The 18,881-nt window shown below is 39.9% G+C and overlaps 1 long non-coding RNA gene across 10 annotated transcripts in view; it reads right to left on the bottom strand.

Annotated features, from left to right (window-relative positions):
• LOC148186330 (uncharacterized) overlaps positions 1 to 18,881 on the bottom strand; it is a 66,300-nt gene that overhangs the window by 42,071 nt on the left and 5,348 nt on the right. For 9 of the 10 annotated variants that reach the window (XR_015774997.1, XR_015774992.1, XR_015774995.1 and 6 more), the window contains exon 3: positions 18,628 to 18,756. This is a non-coding gene — a long non-coding RNA (uncharacterized LOC148186330). Of the gene's footprint in view, positions 1 to 18,627; positions 18,760 to 18,881 lie in introns of all 10 variants that reach the window. The other variant, XR_015774993.1, reaches the window with a different exon arrangement.

Here is an 18,881-nt window from a genome sequence, read left to right as displayed (position 1 = left end):
ATATTGTCCATGCTAATACTCTTTGTCCTGTCAGCGCATCCCTTCATCTTTGCTTGACATGCCTGTCACAATTGTTTAGCATCAGCCTCCACAGATGCCGTAGCCCTAATATGTGAATCAGTAACTGCTGGACGGTCCATCTGTACTTTAATTTACAGATCTGCTTTATACTGTTCACAGACTTACAACCAACCAGGTTAAAAACCAACAAAAAAACATTAGAATTAATTTTGTCAAAGGTCGACTTTGCAAGAATAGTTGGTGACAAGTGAAAGTAAAGCCAACCCCAGATTCAGTCTCAATTATGGAACGAGCTTTGTCTGCTTGGTATTTATGTACAGTACCCAGCCCTACTCGCAACCCACCTCCATCTCCACTTTTGCGTTCACATGGAGGGCCCACTACATTGCGGGGACTGGAAGTGGGTTGTAAAACAAGAGTGGGAAATTGGCACCAGCCAACAGCCCAGTGCTGGTAAAATATACAAGTGGCCGCTAGATTTGTCTGACTCCCCAGCAAAAAATTTTTTTTAATTCTCTCTTTTTTACCAATCTTACTGGTCTGTGTACTTTTTACCTTCACTTATATATATATATTTATTCATCACAGACTGTCTTTTGTTTGCATTTTTATTATGAAGCACTTTGAGCTGTATCCCTTGCATAAAAAGTGCTCTATAAATAAAGTTTATTACTATAACTATTATTATCATTATTATCATTATTAGTACTATTATTATATGTGTTGTTTTGGAAGGAAATACCAATTTTTTCAGTTTCATTTAGTTTGAGGTACGTGTTATAGATATTGCACATTAATTAAGTAAAAATTAAGCCCAAAAAGGTAATGCAATTTCTGCAAAAGTGACCCTCCTTCCCTTGAGATAGTTTCCGGCATTATGCTGTGGCCGACAGGGTGCAGTGAGAGAGCTTGTTTGGTAATGAAAGAGCAGAGCAATGTTAAGTCAGCGCTTTGACGAGGCTGACCTGGGACCCTCCATCAGGGGAGCTATTGTGTTCAATCCCCAAAGCAATTATTGAAGCCACCAATCTTCAGCGGTTACACTTATTATTAGAGGGAGGGGGAGCTCATCCACAAGTACAGTACGAGCTGAAGCAAACACAAAGTGCAAAAGTACTGTAACCACATGAATAAATAGCCTAATTACACTTTCAAAGCAAGTGACAACACATGCACGCACTGGCACTGGAAACCACAAAACACACAGGCAATAATATGAATTTCACATGATAGGATTACAATAGACTTGGGACTCTCACACACACATATGCACACATCTAATTTTCTCTCTTGCCCCCCCCCCCCACTTGTCGTCATGCAATTAGATAAGCGAGTATTCGACAAGGCACTTGGCACCCACACACTTCCATTTCAGAGCTGCTTTCATAACCGTGAAGCTCAACTCGACCGGCCCACTTTGACCAAACTTTATCAAACGGAGACCCTCATCCCTCTCCAACACAGAGAGTCACATCCCGCCCGCCTACTCAAAACCAACTCTCATTTCCCCTGCTGTCACACACCGTCTAACCCTAATGGAAGCTGTCCCCCCCTCCGCCATGCCATTAAATATGATTCCCTCACACTCAGCTAAGCCACCTTCTGTTACGGAGCAGTTGAAAATTGCTTTGAAAATCCAATCGCCTCTTTTTCTGTAATGGGTGTAAAAAGTCAATATTAGAGAGTTGAGCAGTTTGATGACTTTGATTAGATTCTCATTCCCAAATGTCATCAGAGAAAACACGTTCTTTAATAATGTTTTGGAAATGAAAGCGATTCATTTTGCTGAGTAATTATTCAGTAACCACATAAGAAAACTCTTCTCTATAATGTCAGTAGTTTTGTGGTGAAAACAAATAAGGACAGTAACTTTGAGTTTAAAACGTACACCAATATTTAACCACCAGTTTCCTTTTCTTTGCCCATTTCCACTCCCTGCAGAAAGATAACGTATAACAGACCAACCTCTCTTTGGAGATAAATCTCTAAATTCGTAAGATGAAAGTTCAGTAAATGAAGTAATAAAAACAATAAAGGCATCAAAATGATTCAAACAAAGTACTTGCTGGATTGTCAATACACCTTTCCAACGTCAGAATTGTGCAGGCTGTGTCTGACAGTTTCTGTAACTTTCCAAAACGCCAATCCGACATTCATACCGACTGCACATAATGATCGTCCACCTGTGTAGAGCTGAAGAAGTGGGCACAATGATAACCTTTCATCTCCACATCTCACACTTCTCTATACGTTTCCATCCTAATTTGATGTAAAATTTAACCAAATTTCCAGAAAGTCAGACTTCCAAAATCAAATCAGTTCATCCTTGATTCCAAGTGGTTGTTTGTGCCAAAAAGAAACTCCCCCAAGGAGTTCGCATTCATGAAGGAATGGACAGGTATGGGCAGACAGACAACCTGAAATCATAATGCCTCTGGTCAGGGCTATTACCGGTGTGGAGGCATAAAGACAGTTGTGGTGGGTCAAAGAGCACATCAGCCCACCGGGAAAGTGCCCGGTAAACCAGATGTCCAGTCTAACCCTGTTTCTCCCTTCCTTGACACGTACATCTGCACAACTTATTGCCATATTGGCAGGTGTGGCAGTTGAGTCCTCTAACATGACACCCTTCATTGTAAAAATGCACAGAAATATTTTTATGTATTTATGGAGAAGCAAATTTCCAGTTTCCAGCTGATAACCCCCCCTTTAAAATAGATATAAAATCTTATCACTTCATTGTGAAGTCAAAGTGAACGTTTGTGTCAAATTTGAATAAATTCCCTAAAGCGTGCTTGAGATATCGCATTTACAAGAATGTGCCGCATGTACATATGGACAACCCGGAAACATAACACCTCTGGCCTTGGCTGTAGCCTAGCTTAATAAAAACATCCTGATCACTTGAGCTCAACAATCTGTTTCTCTCTCGGTCTCAGTCTGGACTCACTCCCAGCCCAAACAATTTCAGTGGGCAGGAGTTACTCGCTTTGACAGACCCTTCAGTCAATCCTGATGTGAACATTAGCGTCTGCTCCTCTACTACACAAATACATTTCTCATTCAGCAACCAGCTACATCTGGAGTGCAGAATCCAGCTGGCAGCGTCCTTGTTGTCTGTCCGAAGCTTTGTGAACACTGGTCTGCATGGCCGTGATATCTGCTCTTCCATCAGGGCAATCAGTGGCAAAACAACAATAAACACAAAAATCTTCTTCATTACCAACAGAGCCTGTTAGTAACTCAAGCTTTTGCCAAATCCAGTCAGACGAACGGCAAAAAACTCTTTTCTTATGAGAACCTCAGAGAGTGCATCATCTTGTTGTTGTTTAATTGTTGTTATCGACTGCATCACCAAATTAGATTCACTTATCGCTGAGTTTACTCTGCTAATGTTAAAGTTAGCACTTGTTGCTGTGCGAGTCGCCATTACTGTTTTGAAAGCAGCGGCCTACACACTACATCATCAACTATAATGCAATCCGTGATTGGCTGCCTGCGTGCTCAGCTACAACAGATCACTGATTGGCCCGACAAGGCTGCGGGGGATTGAAATCGTTTAGGTTGGTAGACTGAAAAAGGGGGAAAAACACAATGTTGAGCTCATGTGATCAGGACAGTCATGCCAGGCAACATATCGCCGCCATGGAGGCATAAAAATGATTATCTTATCTTGTCATAGGCCTAACCACTGAAGGATGCACGTTGGACAAGTTAAACATAGACATGCAGTAACGGATTGTTAACAGTTCTTACAGGGGCGGTCCACACATTTATAGTAATCTCTGCAGCTACTGCTTCTGCCTACTCAGTACTCTCACTTTGGATATATCATCATTAACTGAATCCGTTTAAAGGTTTGATTCTGCAGCCAGCCCTGCTAAAGATGGATGCGCTGCACTGCGGGACACAATGAAATGTGTTAAGTGTGCTCCCCAGAGCTGCATATTTGTTCATTTAGTTCATTGCACTTGTGGTTTTGATCCTCGCAGTCGCAGCTGAATGTGTGGAAGGGCACCTTGAGGGTCGATTGAGGGCTGCTGCCCTTCGAGAGGCTGACAGAGTCATTTGTCAAACGGGAAAGGCCATGAATTTGCTGCACCCGCTGTCTTATCCGCATGTTTAACCCCCTGCACTCCTAACACACACACACACACCACCTGCCCCTGCAGTGTACGCTAGGGGATCCGGATCTGATGGAATTAGAGTGAGATAGAGTGAGAAAGCGAGCTAGAGGAAAACAGGGAGAGAGAGTTTATTTAATTAGGGGGAGACAGGAAGAGGACTGAGTGACATCATTTCAATGTCGCCTCTCTCCCCCCCATACAGTTCGCTGTCAAGAGCTCCATCTGGTAGACACATGAGACACACACATACACATTCGTGTCTGCACGCACATACTGCCATTCGGTATCCACACGGACACACGGACCAACACGTACGCTGCAAGCTCTCTCACTGAGTCAGAAGTTCAGAAAAAAAATGTTCCTCCGTTTCACACATCCGAGTTATTAATCAGCTCCTTCACTGCTATCATATGGCTCTGACATTCTGCCCATGTCACAGTTCACGCAGGGGGCCATCAAGCCAGCCCTGTCACATGTCACACACACACACACACCTACACACACACGTCAGACACTGCTCCATGTGAAGACACTGCCTGTAGGGATCAATTTAAAGGAGTAAACCAAGTTTTTTGGGGGGGGCATTTTTCTTTCAGTTCGGGCTATTGTTGTTGTTGTTATAACCACAACATTGCAATACAGCGCTTTTGACAAGCCGACCCAAGGGGATGACAAGCAACCACCGGAACAGCTATAGTCATGTCTTTTCCGTTTCCATGGGAGCACTACATAGTTACACTATGCTACAAGCTGCTGAGTGTGTATGTGTATGTATATGTGCTGCTGAGCGCTGCACGTTGCTGTTCCCATCACGGAGAATTGAAATATTGAACTTTGGCTAAAACACTGCAGCTGTTCGTCACCGTCCTTCCTTAAACTGCCGCCTGCTCACAGAGTAGAAGGGTTGGGACAAAGACCAGGGGTCAACCGATATTGGTTTTTAAGAGCCGATACCGAAAGCAGTTGTTAGTACTTAATGAGATTGAAAACCGATATACATTTACGATACAATTTTAAATCTTTCTGTCAATATACAGAATTTGGAATATAACAAACTTTGACAAAAAAATTGCCGGATGTTTAATCAAAACTGGAATGATCAAACATCATATACAGCAAGTTCCCAGCAACTTCCTTTTTATAAATACAAGTTATTTGTATTTTAAAATGCTGAGGTTTTACAAAGTAAAAGTTCCTCCCATGCTGATATTTCTTTGCACTTTTTAATTTATTGCTTTTATCAGCGAACATTAAAATAAAATACCGATACAGATATTCAGCAAAATGCCAAATATCTGCCCCAATAACCAGCCAGGCCGATAATCTGTTGGACCCCCTAACAAGGACCAACCTTCACATCACTGAACCGCAACAATTGTGGAGCAATTAATACTAAACCAACAGAGAGCAGAGGTTCTGTCCTCGCTCCCTACAAGCTTCAGCCTTCCCTTCATCCTGCTCAAGTACTCCTAGTGCTGACATATTTACTTTTGTAGATATTCTGTATCATAGCAACCAAAGCATTTCAGTTAAAAAAAACGCTCTTTGCCCTTCATTGCACCTCTTTTCCCCTCAATAGTGTACATTTAACAATGAACAACTTTATAATGTGTTTAAAAAATAGTTTAATCTTTGACATCTAAAAAGCAACAATTTACCACAAAAAAGGATAACTACCTAATAATATTGCATGTTAGTCTGTCAGTCTATCTTCATTTAATAAGAGTGGGTAAACACACTGAGCTGGCTTCATAAGGGCTCTGACATGACAGTACACTCAAAGCTTATTTAGCTTGTGTTCAGTCAACCACTCATAATGAGCTAATCTCAGTCTCAATTCAAGGTCCACTTAATTAGCTTTTTAAAACATGTTGTTTATTCATTAAAGAAGACCATTACATGCAGCTCCAAAAAAAAAAAACAAGTAAGTGGACTTTGAGTTGAGATGATTTTGTCAAAGTAAATATCGGATGATTAGCGTCTACAAAAAGTGATTGTTGAGCGATTAGAATAAATCATATATGTGTCTCTAGCAGATTGTTTCTTGGTCTCATTGAAAGCTGCTCCATGTCATTAAAATATGAAAAAAATTAGCGATTCAAGAATTAAATGCTAAATAACATTGAATTGGAGATTGATAAAAACAATAAGTGCATTATGTAGGAGATGATCCATTTTAAACTACTTAACGTTCTGACTAACGCCAGCTGTGTGAAGCACAGCAGGACTGTGTCACCTGAGCTCTAAGCAGCCTGCGTTAGCCACCTGTGGGTCCATATGGAGCTCTGTGAAAAGCACAACGTCATCAGGAATTTCACCATAACAAGGGCTGTATGAACTACATTTGACACTGTGCTTTAGATTCAAATTGAGACGATCATATAATTATCTGTGTAATATGCAGAAAACCTTATTTTCCTTAGAAAATGAAGTTTGTGATCATTAAGGTTGCACTTAGGCACAGCGGTGCTTTGAGTTTAATGTTAATGTCAGCATGCTAAAATGTCCACATTAACAATGCTAGTATGTTTCCTGTGTTAAGCGTCTTAGTTTAGCTTTTTGGCTTTTTCTAGCTACTGCTAAACATAGTACAGCTAAGGATTATGAAAAGTCAGGGGTTTGAACTTTGGTTCAGACATCATCTGTGCCAAATTTCATGGCAATGCATCCAATAATTGTCGAGATATTTCAATAACATCCTCACATGGAGAAAATTCATCTAGCAAAGTACAGCTCAGGCTGGTGCAGAAGTCATTTGTCTTTTTTGACAAATCAAAATTAAATCTGAACAATCAACATTGCCATCCCTAGAGCTTCTAGCACAGCGAAAAATAAATTTAGCTACCAGGGGACACATGCAGAACTGAGACTCTGTCCTCTCTGACTGAGTAAGCTGAAAAAATGGGCCAATCCCTTTCAAACATGGTGTATTTCTTTAAAAGTCTAACCATTGCCCCACAGAGTCCACAGAGCCACTGTAGCGTACCTGCAGGGTCCCAGAAGTGTAGAGCAAACATGCATGCATTTTTTAACAGGATACACTATATGTGTTGCATGAATATAGGCGCCTTTCTCTAGACAACAGCAGTCAGTGTGTGTCTGTATGTGAGTGTATGTTTGACTGTGAAGGTACAGCATGTGTCCAGTTGTATGTGTGCTAAATACATTTTCCTGTCTGTTTGTGTGTGTGTTCATCTCAGCATGAAGGGGATAGAAGGAGCCTCAGCGGAGAAACACACAGGAGGTGAAGTGTTCAGTGAGGTGTATTTTGTGTATATCCTTGTGTATGTGTGTGTGTGTGTGTGTGTGTTAAATGTACTGTAGGACAGAACCTCCAATGGCTGGATCAGTGGCTAACCACAGGGGATGAGGTGTCCATAAGAGCTGTCAGTAAAATCCAGCATGACCGCATTTTACACATGAGCAGGTGACATTTAATGGATTGACTCTGCTTACACAGATGGAAAATATGACATATTAGTTAAAGAGAAAGGCGCTGTTATTGTGTAAATGAATAATATTTCCCTTTGAGGAACATTTGATCTGTTGCTTGAATGGTTTTTAAAAAACATTCTAGACACACTGAGGAAACTAGATTACAGCAAAGTGTAAGTGGAAACTGCAATTACCACCTTGTGTTTCTGTCTGTCAGACTCATATGTAGCCATGACAGTAGAAATTGCTTCAAATATGGATGTTGTTGCAAAGAAGTTATAATTCAATAAAATGTCTTCACTTCATCATTTTATCCCAGCCAACATTTGTGTGAAAGTTGTTCATAATTGGCAAACTAATTCTAGATGTATGGCTGAAATCATGTTTTGTGAGGTCAAAGTGACCTTGATCTTTGACCACTAAATTTGAATCAGCTGATCCTGAAGTCCGAGTGGACCTTTGAGCCAAATTTGAGGAAATTCCTCCAAGACTGTGTTCACAAAAATAAGACGGATGCATGGTGACTTTGATCTGCACTGGTACTACAAAAATCTAATCAGATTTTTGTTAAATCCGTTTTTAAAATGTCACGTTCACGAGAATGGGACAGCTATCACCGGTGCAGAGGCATAAAACCATTAAAAGGGTGATTCTTTTAACATGTATCAGGTAAGGTAATTAACATTTCTGCTTTTGTGGTATATTTGTAATTATTCTGCTTAGTTCTCTATGTGTCAAAACAGCTATCTTTTTTGTCTCTATGTAGAGCAGGCTGTGTTTGTGTCTGTATACTTTTCACTGCTTTTATTCCTAATGTGTATGCCTTTAATTATTGCCTGCTTTGAGACCACAGATGTAAATTAGCCTTTCTAGATAGTCTGGCATTATTTTCAGAAATGTTATCATATGCACGGACAAATAAATAAATAAATAAAGAAGTCTGGTACATTATCTTGCTTTAAAAGCTAACTGATGTTTTCATGCTTCACTTTTCTTCTAATCTAACCCTCCAGCAAAGCTTCTTTTGCCTCTAGACCTTGGAGTCCACCCACTTCAACAACTTTGAGTTGACTGACTATTAGTTAAAAAAAAACAAACAAAAAAAACCCAACAACAAAAAACAATCAGCACTGCTGGGGGGCTAACAACGGGCCAAAAAGCACCATGGGAAGGACTAATGCTGTTGTCAAGCAGTGTGCCAAAAACCACTGAGGAGTAAAAAGACAATGGCGAGCGCTATAGACAAGATGTCATGAAGGTTGTTCTGAAATGACACGTCGCCCTGCATTGTAGTTTGTTTTCCTTTTCTCCACTTCACTCTTAAACCCTCGCCAAATAATGTGTTCTACTGGCTGCACATCGGTATGGACTTTAAATGATTCAGGTGGATGTGCAGCTCTCTAGTGATTGGTTAGGGAAAATCTAATCCCCCTCCTCCATGGAGATCAGTTAATGTGGATGCAAAGTAAGACTGAATGATGGAGTGTAACGAGATGACAATTCTGTTATCATTTTTCCAAAATATTAAACTATTCTTTTAACAAAAAGGCAACATACGTCCCAGGGACTCACTGAAAATAAAATATCTTGGCTCAGACGATTGTATGTAAGATAAAGGGCTTGTGAACAGGGGCTTGCTCCTGATTAAATGTTCAAGGACTTGTATGGCTTTATGAGTGAATGTTGTGCTTATAATCACTGCCACATTTCTATACAGCAACTGGAACATCGAAGTTCATCTGTGAAAGCGATTTTTATTTTTGCTGTAACTGAGGTCTTGCATATCAAGGTTTTATATATATAAAAAAAATCTACATTTTTGTTAAAAAATTGCAAGGTTCAGTTTGAATGGTAGAATTTTGCTGGGTATAAATCATAGTTTTAGTGTTAAGCAATGTGTATAACTACTTCTGGTTAAAGGAAATGATTCCTGTGGGAATTTGCCAAAGAGAAAAATAATTGCACCTTCTGAGTCGGATTTAAAAAAAAATCTCCTAATTGTATGCTGTGTTTGATAAAGTGGGGTACACTTGTGTAGCAGTGGAAGGTGAATGTAAGTTCAAATCCATGTGAGTGCTTTCACAGGCAGGCGAGCACTGGTGATGAATTGCACAACTGTGTTTTTACCACTTTACAAGACTGACAGCTTATTTTAAGCCCTGCATCCCATCCATCAAAGTAACCACAACCAAACACGACAAACACACACATTGGGCTTCTTTTCGGCGCATGAAAACGCTGCCATGACATTACAAAACAACCTAGGGGTCATGCTGAGATGGATCAGGGGCACACAACAGATGAAACCCACCAGCAGGAGCAGAAATCCTCAGGGAGGCAGTAAAACAGTGGGAAAATTGTTTTGTCCATAACCCCTTGTCAGGAGGGGTCACGGTACATATTATTTTACAAACGCGTCAAAGCGTATGGGTGCCATTATGGGTAACACGTGCTAGCTTTTGGAAATGGAGGGATCATGGTGATTTTTTGTGCCCATAATAAACTCCCTTGATAGCAAATGCTTGTAATGGACTGCACTGAGGTGAGACGTGAAGAAAAAAAATAATAAAAAATTGCAGCTATAGCGAGCACCACAGAGAAACACTCTTGCTGCTGCTGAAATTGAGTTTCTCATGGAAAATTGCTAATGTTGTATCAAATTTATTACATCACTCCGATATATAAAACAACAGCCAAAACAAATCTCCTTTAACATTTGTAGATATTAAGGAAAAAGCAAATAATGAAAAATATAAATCATCTTCTGGACATTTCATGGTCACATGTTCTACTTAAATGCACATATTGGCTTTACAAACAACATTAGCCCAGACATGAAAGGCTAGATATCATACTGCTCTCAGAAAATTACACTCTTGAGGAAAATTGGAGTTCAGCGCAGGAAATAAACAGACGGTTTGGGACTGAGAGGAAGAGACAGCTCTTTGATGTTGCGAAATTAAAGTTGTCTGTGGCCGAGAAAACACTTGACTGTCTTTCAGCTCTGCAGACGTGTAAAGATGAACAATATTAATTTTTACTCTCTGCAAGTGAGCACATCGGGGGAAACTGCAGGAGTGCCCACACACGGTGTTGGCCTGCCCAGTGATCATATTGTATGTAATATATAAATCCTCTGTGACAGCGCAAGCTATGTGTGAGTGCAGACACGTGCTGGAGAATTGAGTCAGCTGCTTGAGTTCATTACTTCCTCCGGGTCCAGTGAGGAGGGTTAGTCGGACGGTTAGGGCAGAGGCTAGTGTTTCCATCAGTGCTACACCCTTGACACACAACATTCATCACAATTACACGGTCGCCATCATTTTTAATCGTGCTTCAATGCTGTCATCCAGACTGCAAAAGAAGCCTGCAATTATATTGAGATATTTTTCACACTCATGTCCCGTGACACTGCAAACGCATTTTATAAATGGGAAAAGCATGTTAAGGGAAACCATTTAAGACAATTAGAGAGCCGGTTTTAACCCTAAATCAAATGAATTGACAAAGGTCCATAATCTAAAGAGATCAAGAAGAGTGTGACAACAATTACAGATACCCTCTTTCAAGCTTATAGAAAAAAGTCCTTTGATAGATATTCTGTGCAAGCCTCGATGTTGCATTACCCACAATCCATCTGTCCCAACAGAGGTGTACACAACAGCACCTCTGACCCCAAATTACAGATTCCTGTGTTAGAATACGTTTGGAAAATAGCCTTTCCACTGCTGCTGATTGTTGGGGGTTTAAAAGAGATGGAGAAGTGGAAAGAGGAGGGATGGGGAAGAATGGAGGCTGATATATTGGCAGAGAGAATGAGAGAAAGGGTGGGTATGGAGGGAATAAATAGAGGGGGAGGTAGAGGGAAACCGAGAGCAAGAAAAAGGAAAAACACTGCTGAAATTGATATATATTCAATGCTGCTGCTCTGCAAAACACCTGCAGTGACACTGAAAGCCAGCTGCAGATATACTGATTGATAACTGCATATATGTGTATATATGCATGTGTGTGTGTGTGTGTTTGTGTTTGTGTGTGCAGCAAGCGTTACAGGCAAAGGTAAACACACCTGTAAAAGCAATTTCACAGCATCTGCGTAGGAGAATGAGTTTGTATAAAACCACGGGAGGCAAATATACTGTAGAAATAAATGATTTTGAAGGTTGCTGTAATAGTGATAAAAAATAGAACCTTGCCACATACTCTGGGGCAAATATCTGATCTAGGGAAAGATCCAGAACCCACCCCCCGCTTATCTCTAAACACACATTGTGACAGCTTTATTACACACACCACTCAGTGTCCTCTGCCGACACTTCATGTCGGACGTCAGGCTGTGTGACATGGGTGAACTGACCTTGATAAAAATCTAGGTACAGTATGAACCTCTTATTAATCCTCAGCTGCAGATTGACTCTTAAAGAGGTTAAGAGGAATTCAGTTTGAAGGGTTTCAATTCAAATTATGTTTTCCCTTAAATCCAGGTTGTAGTATTAAAAAAAGCATCAAAATGGAGCTTGCAAGTGCAAGTGGAGGATCACCGCATCCCCTGACAGAGAGCCTGAAGCCGAAAATCCTAGAAACATCTCGACATCCTAGAAATATTTTAATATCCTGGAAATATCTTAAAATCTTAGAAACAACCTACAAAATGGGAAATGTCCCAAAATCCAAGAAACATCCTAAAATCCAAAAAAACTTCCTAAAAACCTGGAAATGTTTTAAAATCCTAGAAACATGCATGAGGCTGCTGCGACTGGCCCTTAGCCTCCTGTCATTTTGCAAAAGCAGCCCCCAAGCAAAGCATGTTGGGGGCCACTTTTGCAGGAGGCTCTAAAAAAGTTTTCCTGCAATCCCAAAATATTGACTGAAGACAGCAAGCAGGATGAAAACAGTAGATGAGATGGTGAGGTTCTACAGGATTAACATGATTTAAGTCACCAAAGTAGTTTTAGAGCTTAGAGTTTGAGAATGTTCTAAATGTATTAAAGGCGACAATAAGATAACAAGAGGACAACAATATATCAAAACAAGGATATTCTTGCAATAAAGACATACTTGTTTAATGCCCTCCAGTGGGGACGCAAAAGTGTAGTAATTACAAACCGAGACTTCTTCTTCGAGACCTGTGAGAGACGGTGGTTCACATGTACCACCTGCCAAGAGGCCCTTATTGTTTGAAAGTCCATAAAGACAAAGCAAAAATGTGAGGACCCCTGCAGGCAGAAGACTCCACACTTGTGACCCTTGACAGCACGCACACGCGCGCACGCACGCACGCACGCACGCACACACACACACACACACACACACACACACACACACAGTATTCTTCACAGGCCCCCTTCTGCAGAGTGACTCTTATTGTTACCGGTCCATGCAGACGAAATGTGTAGTAGTAATTTGAGATTTCCTTTTCCAGTTCTCTGAAACTCTACCTGACAAAGAGCCCAAAAATCATACGTCACCTATGCTGAATAACAAGCATCATTTGACAGTTGGGGGGCAAAGGAAGTGATTGAGGAAAAGCCTGCTCATCTCCCCTCTAAAAAGGCTGCTTCCAAAGAGCTGCCTCATTCTCACTGAACGGAGACCTCCAAGAGCTACAAGAAAGAAGATGGCATCTAGTACATAATCTTTTTTTAATACTTTATTTTTTCCAGATGCTGTACAGTTTTATCTAAAGGGGTAACTGCATTTGTCTTTAGACAACAGTGGAAACTTGCAACAAATCAGATCTTCCCAAACCATGTTGAGTGAGTATCAATTTTTTTCAATTGGGGGTGGGAGGTAATCAAAGTGTCATGGGAACTTTTTCTTTATTATTTTAATAGGCTTTTGACATGAGATGTCTGCTAGAATTATAAGAATTTTCTTGAGAGGCCGTGATCAGCTCAGGCTGCCGCGTAGCAGCTGTAACAAAGGCATCTGGTGGAGATGTGCACACTACTGAGTGCTCTTTTCTCTTTGTATATGGAACAGTTACATAAGAAAGTACAAAACTTTCCTTGTAGAAGTTTGATTAATAATCCAGTCATGCAACAGTAAAGGAGCAATTGTGAGAATGAAAACTGCAGCATGAATGACATAAAAGAGACAAAATTGGCAAAAGGGAGGTGGGGGCGGGGTGAGAGCTCTGAACTATAGAAAATGAAGATCTACATCAAAATTGCAACAATTTTGTCATCTTGAATCTTTAAGTGCTTTCTACATGTTTTGTTCAGATTCTTGCTGTTATTCGGCAAACCTGGCACAATGGTGGAAGTGCTTTCTTGGAGCAAATCAATTCATATAAAATGCAGGAGAGGAGGTATAATATGGAGACTGGAGGTGAGGAAGAGAGGAGGAGAAAACTGTGACAGACCTAATTCAGTTTCCTCGGCCACAAAGAAGGTCACTCCATATCAAACAGTGGACAACCCCATTTAGCTGGTGCCAAAGAACCCGATGAGCTTAGCAAGGATTAGACGGCGAACACAAAAAAGCTCACTGGCTCTAATAAGTACAGACAGAACAGGGTTAGCTGAGTCCCATCATCGTACTGAAATTATGGCTCAATTACAAAACAGTCTCCTCCTGCTAAAATCCGTTAGACGTGTATAGCAAAAGCAAGTTTGAGTCTGCTGCAAGAGATCTACAAAGCACAGCAACACCAACTGTGACTTTGTTGTCTGTATTGACACACAGAATCTATTTTATGCAATGACATTCATTTTGCAGGTATTTGATCATAACACAAAGTATCTGACACAGTGAAAAAAATTGATGACAGCTGGATGAAAAGTCGATGAAAGTTTGTTAACATCATCAGTCCCAAATATCAAGATAATGCATTTAGTCATTGTTGCGATATTTCAACAACAGGGACGTTAAAAATGAACGGTATAATTATCGACTGACAATAAGAATTATGATTGATTAATACAAACAGTTAAACAGTTCAAAATATATATTACATATGAGAAACTGGCGCAATGGGGAGAGATGATGAGAAAGTGGAGAAGACTGTTAACCAAGCTGGAGTTGAACACCGCCACCAGGGCAACGCCATAACATTGGATGCTAATCCTCTTCACTGGTGGGAAAGGATCAGCGAACTTTCGGTCACACAAAATGTTCTGATTAATGTCTGCCTGGTTAGCGTGAACAAACAGCAGCAGCAACTAACATCCAAAACCAAGCTGTTAGATTGTCAAAACTCAAAACATCACCAGAACGGCTCGACCCTGTTGTTAAATCTGTTAGGTAACATTAGCCTTGGGATGCTGACATTTAACCCAGTCAATGTGTGTGTGCGGGGCGGATGGACTCCCGTGGGAGGGACGAGGAAGTGCTAAGTTGAGCAATACACTACATGCAGATATCTCTTAACTGTTAATGACCGACTAAGAAAGGTCACCTATTAGTCACAAACAAAAAAAATGGACTCTACATTCAATAACAACCAAAAAAGAGGTCAAGCAATTTGGAAAAAAAAAAAAGCTCAGGAGTCATGAATGTCTGTACAATCATTTGGACCAACTTATTAAGCAGACGAAGGACACTACAAAAATCACGACATTTTCTGTTAGTCCATCTATTATCTGTCAAAATATTTCACTCTATGCAACAAATGCCAGCATCATTGTGGCCGTGGAAGGGCCAAAAGGGCTTAGCAAAGTCAGGTGATTCATCTTGTGGGAGTATGAATTTCTGCACAAACTATCATGAAAATCCATCTGATTGTTAATAAGATATTTTAGTCTGGACTGATCATAAAGTGCGTAAACTCTGACCTCAAAGAAGTTGTGATTGTACAACAGAATATGAAAAGCTGGATGATAAAAAATGTCATATCTCAAAAGGTTTTTCTTTTTTCTTTCTTTCTTTTCACACTTCGTGACTGATCTCCTGTCTCTTCTGTTCTCTCTCTGCTGCATCTTCTGACAACCAAAAATCAAGGTCTATATTCAATGGTTTCAAGTAGATCTGCATTAAAATGTGAGTCACATTTCTTTCTTTTCTTTTTTTTCCCACAGAAGCATAAAATTCTTTGCTGCAGCTTCATATTAATGAAGTGATACTTTTCTACATTTTATGTTTTATAACACTGTACGTGGAATTCAGTGGACAGTGACATTTAAAATCCTTTCTGCAGTACTTTTTTGCTTTAAGCTCTCACTGAACACGCTCTATCGTAGCTTTTTCACATTCCATATTCTTTTATCTTTATCCTCAAGTATAAAGGGATATGCGTTTACATCTTTCGTCACGCTGCTGTACAGCTTTGACCCTGGCATTCCTTCCTGACGGGGATCTGTGTCAGTGATATCTAGACGTCATACGTTTATTTTGCTGTTGTGCTCAGTGTGAGTTTCTCTGAATAACTGTCTTTAACATCTAAAAATTAGAGATGATACAGATGAGTCTGTTTATGCTGTGTGGTTATTATTTTTTAGTTTAGTATTTATTTTTATTTTTTTACAAAGTCAAAATAATAAATCAAATCAAACCCACAAAATGTGTTCATAGTAAAAACAAAAAAATATTTTGACAGCTGGACAAAGAAATCTTGCTATATGAATGTCCTTTTTGTATGTAATTGTGTTATTTCCTATTCAAATTCAGAAGTACGCTTTGAGTTTATTGCACCCCTGATTGGTAATCACTGTGTTATAGGATGCCTTTCTGTCAACGCAAAAGACTGAGTTTATGCATTTAGTTTGAATTCTGAGTGAATGAGTCAGTTAGTTTGCCCCCAGGGTTGCTGTGTAGGTGTTTCGTTCCTGTTTTCTTGAAGAGTCCATCTGTGTGTTGATCTGTTCAATTGTTTTTTTCCTGGTGTTTGGTACACTGTGCACCAACAGAACAGACGTAACAGAAGAAATAATATTAAGACCAAACATTAACTTTAGTAATAAGTGACTTGGTGAGTTTTTACAGCAGCTGCAGGCAAAACAACATGAGAGAGGGACTTCAGCTGTCACTCACAAGTTACTTTCACTGCAGTTTTACTTCCGTCCTTCCATTTATCTCGTTTGTTATAGAGTGCTGCAGGAGCTATGTGTTTTTGAGAGCCAACCCTGACATTTGTGTTGTCCTGGTTCCTTCAATAAAAAGTCAATTCAATTTTCATTTTCAATTGGATTTAGTATTATTACAGAAAACAAGCTCTGTAGCAGACAAAAGTTGATGTTACTTAAATGTTTTGTTTATCAAGATAATCTTCACAAATGAACACCACTGAGGCCAGAAGTAAAAACCAAACCACACCACGATCACATGACTTTAATGTCACCACCACAACGAGTAAGGCTGGGTATTGTTTAAAAAATGATCATACCAGTACTAATCCTGTAGTCTAATTAAGCCACTTGTTAGCGACCGCCTTTTCTAAGACACGATAAAGCTTGGAAAATCACAAGAGGGGTATTTACTGATGTTTTGAAATGTGAAAATCTCTTAACCGTCTGCTGACCAAAGACTATATTTAAAGCATCTTACCAAAAACTCACTGACTTCAAGACAAGGGAACCAAAAGCAAGAAAAAAAACTAATTCCCTGGTTTTAGGACTCATTCCTGCTCCACTTTACTGCTAAACATTTTAGCAAAATGAATGAATTCAAAATCCCAACTTTCCACACCCTTAGCTGCGACATTTCTTAGAAGAGCTTAGACAAATCCTTCTTGAGATTAAATTTTGGGCTTCTCCCAAACCTCAGTTAGGTACAAAACTTTTGGCATTAGATTATCAAGAAGCTCAACTGCCACAATGACAGACATCTGCTACCTGCATATTCAGGAAGACAAGGTCAAGTTAATGTCACTTTGCATTAATTTAAGCCAAACAAACTGCGGCCCTCTTGTCCTCTGTGAGGTTAGTTATGCCAGAGACCCAGCTGTGTGTTGCCTAAAACCCCTCTGGGTGACTTGATGGTCAGGGCCGACCTAAATGGCTTTCTCTCTCTTTCCAGCAGATGGATTGAACGGCAAGAAGATGATAAACAGGCTGAAATGATGGATGCGAAAGGGAGGAAGATCTTTCAATCAATCTGTCATCCGCAGTACCCCTCTCATCCGCAGGAAACAGGACTGATGTCATGGTCGATACTCGGCGGCTTTTGTCACAGCGAGATGTGTGTTTGTGTTTATGCATGCATGTGGTGTACGCTACCTGCCTTTGTCAGAGGGTGGTGTAGGAATGGGAAGGGTATGAATTTGTTTGTTATTGTTTGTATGTGTGTGTGTTCGAATGTGTTGTGCTCAAGTTAAGTGGGCAAACTGTCACCATCTGCTGCCTGGAAATACCCGCTGACATTACACATCAGACAATATAAATGCTCACTTCAGCAGTTGGCTCAGTGGGAGCTACTCTCCTAATCCAAAACATGTGTGCTATGCAAGTGTTTGCTGGTTTGATCTAATTTTCTTTCTTTCTTTAAATTCCCTAACGACGAGATCACCTCCCAAAACACTCATACGATTCTATTTAAGGGAAAAAATGTCACTTTGAAAGTTTTTTCTTTTAACTTAATGGATGATATTTTGATATGTTGCAGTAAGGAAAGCACAGGTGTAAATAACACAATTAATGATGGCTGTATCCAATTTTGTTGTGAAAAACTACTACTAACATCTGTGTGCAGAAGGAGACATTCAGAGTTTGTAAAAATGAAACATAATTTAATATCTCTTGAACCACTTTAGCAAAAAAAGAAGAAAAAAGCAGAGAAACTCAATATATCGAGCGTGTCAGCCCTGATTTAGAAAATTCTTTAGATTTTGGTCTGACGGTAACTTGAGGCTAAACCAGAAGTCCTGCTCTCTATCAGTGAGTTGTAAATTATTAAGTCAGAACATTTTGATAAGTAGTCCTTTAAGACTTCTTATAGTGTGTATCAGTATTTCTTAAGTTCTTACTTGTTTCATTAAAGAGCAAATTAAATAATGTTTAGCACTAAAAGCTGCACCTACATGTACATCTGTGGGACGTTTTTCCTGTTTTAATCTATTGACATGTAACACTGATTTCAAATCCAGGTCTGTTAACAACTTTGCACGCACCTTTAATGTCAAGTTGATGACGAAAGCCTGAACATGCCACTGGTTTTGGGAATCCTCCATTTTATTTAGTGATGAGTTGTACTTTCAGCCTGCTTGTTTTCAGTCCCCTGGAGGATTCACACTGGTAAGCTGCTGAATCAGAAACAGTATGAGTGAAAAAATGATCTCAAATCATAGGTCAACATACAAGCTTTGTCAGAGCTTTTAACAACTTCTGATGGTGTTTGTCAGTTATTTATTATGGGTCTGAACCT

Source organism: Plectropomus leopardus, chromosome 19 (genome assembly GCF_026936395.1).
Source record: "Plectropomus leopardus strain MGB_pleo_1.0 chromosome 19, ASM2693639v1, whole genome shotgun sequence".
NCBI classification, from domain to species: Eukaryota; Metazoa; Chordata; class Actinopteri; order Perciformes; family Serranidae; genus Plectropomus; species Plectropomus leopardus.
Note: the sequence above shows the minus strand (reverse complement) of the source record. Positions and strands in the feature narration are given on the sequence as shown.